Source organism: Berghia stephanieae, chromosome 11 (assembly GCF_034508935.2).
Source record: "Berghia stephanieae isolate SIO BIC M18660-M18661 chromosome 11, UCSD_Bste_1.3, whole genome shotgun sequence".
Taxonomy (NCBI): domain Eukaryota; kingdom Metazoa; phylum Mollusca; class Gastropoda; order Nudibranchia; family Aeolidiidae; genus Berghia; species Berghia stephanieae.
The window spans coordinates 464,985-469,984 of NC_088370.1; positions in this window are offsets into that span (position 1 = coordinate 464,985).

Consider the following 5,000-nt stretch of genomic DNA (forward strand, 5'->3'; position numbering starts at 1 on the left):
TCCAGTTTATTTGTTTTACAATCATTTGAAATTCCTACTACAAAAGTTACTTACAATGAGTTTCTTTAATACCGTTAACCTTCTTTTGTTCTCGAATAAAAGAAAATATTCAATTTCTCTTCCAATTGAGTCGTAGGGAGTCCCGGTTTATCCCTAAACTAGAGTGTACCTGTTTGTGAGGCTGTGTGGTCTATGAAGGTCCTGGGTTCGAGTCTCGCTCGGCTCATAGTTGAGTCCTTGGAAAGAGCTTTTTGCTCACATTCTCTCACTGTGCCCAGGTGTTAAAAAGGGGGGAGGGGGTGGACGAAGTGGCCGAGTGGTTAAGGCATGGCACGGCGACCCGGAAGGTTCCGGGTTCGAGCCCCGCGTCAGGCACTCTCGTTTTTTTTCCTTGGGCAAGATTATTAACCTCCAATTTGCTCACTTGGACAACATGGGTGATTCCTGTTGACATGAGACATCTTGTTTAATGAATTATCCGCATATTCCTTCGTGGAAATTGAATGCCTAGACGACCATGTCTCATGATGTCGTGGTGGAAGGGGATGTGGTTTTGTGGTATGGCACTCGCTTTCGGATCGGAAGGTCCTGGGTTCGAGCCTCATATTCTCTCATCGTACTCAGTTGTAAAATGAGTATCTGGCCGTTAACAGCGTTGTCTTGTCGGAAAAATTGTCATATCGCCTAACAGGCGTCATGTCTCGTTCTACGTTTTATGTGTTGCTGTTGGTCAGGGACCCTTTGTAAAGCGCTTTGAGCACATTAGTGGATATTGCTCTATATAAAAGCTCAAGCCTTTTTGTCTGTTTGTTTGTTTGTCTGTTTGTTTGTTTGTTTGTTTTTACTGTTGTAGTGATTAACAGAGAGTAACAAATAATTGTTTACATCGTGAACCGAGCGCTAGAAGTGAAAGATATTGGTGGTCTTGTGGTAGGACACTGGCCTTCAGATCGGAAGGTCCAGGGCCCGAGTCCTGCTTTGAGCTGCGCATAGTTGAGTCCTTGGAAAGGGTTCTTTACCCATATCATCTAACCGTACTCAGGTGTAAAACGAGTAACTGACCGTTAACAGCTTTGTCTCTGTCAGTAAGAATTGTACTATCGCCTAACAGGCGTCATGTCTCATTCTCCGTGTTAAGTGTTGGTGTTGACTTGGTACCCTTGTAAAGCGATTGGAGCACGTTTAGTGGAGATTGCGCTAAATAGATTAAATGCTTAAAGAATTAAGTTGACGTCTCTGAGTCATGTGTTGCTTGTTTGTTTTTTGTTTTTTTTTTGTTTTTTTGGTTGTTTTTTTAGAGTTAATACATTCCCACTAAATACTATCCGTAATACTTTCTGTTAGATCTAAACAGACCCAGCTACCTCAATTTTGTTGGATGGACGGAGAAGTTAGAAAAAGAAGAAGAAAAAACCCTCATCTTGATCCAAGATTAAGTGATCTACCAAGTGAGCTATCGGGACTCCTGTCGTCGCGGCAGGCCAGGGTTTCATCCGTTTCTTTTGAAGTTTTCTAACTTTAATTTTACGACAAACTGGGTCTCGATTCACGTCATGCGGTGCAAAGTTTAAATAAGTAACTTTTGAGTGGGCCGATTTGTTGTTTGTTCGTTTTGAATCCTGGGACGTTTAAGAGGATTACCTGACCGTGAAATATTTACAACCGTGTCACACACAGATACATGCACATACAACCGTGTCACACACACAGATACATGCACATACAAACATACACACACGTATACATGCACATACAAACATACACACACAGATACATGCACATACAAACATACACACACAGATACATGCACATACAACCGTGTCACACACACAGATACATGCACATACAAACATACACACACAGATACATGCACATACAAACATACACACACAGATACATGCACATACAAACATACACACACAGATACATGCACATACAACCGTGTCACACACACAGATACATGCACATACAAACATACACACACAGATACATGCACATACAAACACACACACAGATACATGCACATACAACCGTGTCACACACACAGATACATGCACATACAAACATACACACACAGATACATGCACATACAAACATACACACACAGATACATGCACATACAACCGTGTCACACACACAGATACATGCACATACAACCGTGTCACACACACATACATGCACATACAACCATACACACACAGATACATGCACATACAACCGTGTCACACACACAGATACATGCACATACAACCGTGTCACACACACATACATGCACATACAACCATACACACACAGATACATGCACATACAACCGTGTCACACACACATACATGCACATACAAACATACACACACAGATACATGCACATACAAACATACACACACAGATACATGCACATACAACCGTGTCACACACACATATACATGCACATACAACCGTGTCACACACACATATACATGCACATACAAACATACACACACAGATACATGCACATACAACCGTGTCACACATACACACACAGATACATGCACATACAAACATACACTCACAGATACATGCACATACAACCGTGTCACACACACATACATGCACATACAACCGTGTCACACACACACATACATGCACATACAACCGTGTCACACACACATACATGCACATACAACCATACACACACGTATACATACTTAGAGAGAGAGAGAGAGAGAGAAAAAAGAGTGAAGACGACAAAAGAGAGAGAAAAGAACAGTTTTTGTTGATATGTGTGTACAAGCAGAGGGGCAAAAAGAGAGAGAGAGAGCAGAGAGAAGCAGTAAAGAGCGATAGGAGTAGAGAGAGAGAGGGAGAGAAGATAGAGAGAGGAGGAGAGAGAGAGAGAGAGAGATGGTGGATAGTGAGGACAGAGAGAGGGAGAGAGAGGAGAGGAAGGAGGGGTGAGAAGCGAGAGAGAGAGAGAGAGAGAGAGGCGAGAGAGGGAGTGTGTGTGTGAGAGAGAGAGAGAGAGGGAGTTTGTGATTTTTGTGTATGAGAGAGAGAGAGGCAGAGAGAGGCGCGGGAGGGAGTGGGTGTGTTTGTGTGTGTGTGTGTGTGTGTGTGTCTGAGAGAGAGTTTTTTGTGTGTATGTATGTGTGTGTGTGTGTTTGAAAGAGAGAGAGAGAGAGAGAGAGAGGTAGAGAGAGAGAGAGAGGTGTGAGGGAGGGAGTTTATGTGAGAGAGAGGGAGAGAAAGAGGTAGAGAGAGATGTGAGGGAGTGTATATGAGAGAGAGAGAGAGAGATAGGAGGGGGGAGGGGTGGGGAGGGCATACAAACAAATACACAACCCTTAATCCTATTTAAACAGGATCGGAATTTAAATACTTTGTTTGGTTGCTTTTGTTTTGTTTTGTTTTGTTTTGTTTTGTTTTTATTTTAAAGGTACGGTATTTAAAAATTTAACTAACACTTTTAAGAACATTAATTTTGAATTATAAAATAAATATAAGAAAGAATAAAGATCAAAATAAAAATCTCAAGGAATTGAATTCACAGAGTGTGTGTGTGTGGGGGGGTGTTATTGTTTGTTGTTTTGTTTTTTTTATGTTTGTTTTGTTTTGTTTTTGTTTTGTTTTTTTTTTTTGTTTTTTGTTATTTTGTTTGTTTTGTTTGTTGTTGTTTTTTTTTAGTTTTCGAGGCTATGCTGCCTTACTTTGTTTTGTAAAAAGATTAAATAAGTTATTAAAATTTGGGTCAGAAAACTCGTCCTTCAAATATCCATCGATTGAAATAAAGCAAAGACCGAACCGCTGGGCCAGGCTATCCCTGGTTTGTTCCCTATTATTTCCACAAAGATGGCAGTAGATCCAAGGCAACTGTCAATGTAAGATTATTATCGATACTGCCATCTTTATAAACAATAAATTGTAGGATACGTTGAGGGTCTGCTTAGAGAGTAAAAAAAATGATAAAGCATTTATATAGCTCAATTTCTACTAAACGTGCTCAAAGCGCTTTACAATGGGTCCCTGGCCAACAGCAACACTTAACATGTAGGACGGGACATGACACCTGTTAGGCGATATTACAATTTTTTTCTTCAGACAGAGACAACCCTGTTAACGGCCAGGTACTCATTTTACACCTGAGCACGGTGAGAGAATGTGAATAAAGAGCCTTCTCAAAGGACCAACTATGCGCCGAGCGAGGATCGAACCCAGGACCTTCCGATCCGAAAGCGAGTGTCATACCACAAGACCACTTAACCGCATAAAGATAGCAGATTCAAGCCAACTCTCAATATATTATTGATACTACTGTCTTTATAAACAATTGTACAACACGTTGAATGTCGGCTTAGAGAGAGAGAGAGAGAGAGAGAGAGAGATAGAGAGAGAGAGAGAGAGAGAGAGAGAGAGTGTACGCCTGTCACCCAGACCGTGTAACACTTGAAAACATCTTTGGTTTTATCCACTTGCCTCATGACTTCATCCCGTCGTGTTTTATCAGTGATCCATGATAACATGACTATAACTATAACTAGGATTGCCCTGTGGTGATAAAAACCGACGTGTACTTATGTGCAGGTCTGATAACCCAATTCCCGTCGGATGAAAAAAACAAAAATGAATATATAACAGTTTCAAAAAAAAAAGAACAAAATACCAAAAACGGAACGTTTCGGGCTCAAAACCCATCTTCAGCCAACAAAAAAAAACCCAATAAGCTGAAGCTGTTTTGCTGTTTGTCGAAGCTGTTCTATTTATTGTTGCTTATTACTTTTCACAGTCCACAGCGTCCAACAGCCTTGTATCACTTTGAGATGAATAAAGGGAATTTTATTTTTATTTATTCTTATTTTATTAAAAGAGTGATTTCAAATTAAAATACGGGTCCCAACCTGACTGGAAGTGTCAAGCCATGTCTTCCCCAAGACTGGATACCCAGCCTAAATTATAAAATATATGCTGGTCGTCAAGGGAGATCATCCATCCTCGCTCTTTTACGTCCTGTTACTAATAATCCTTTC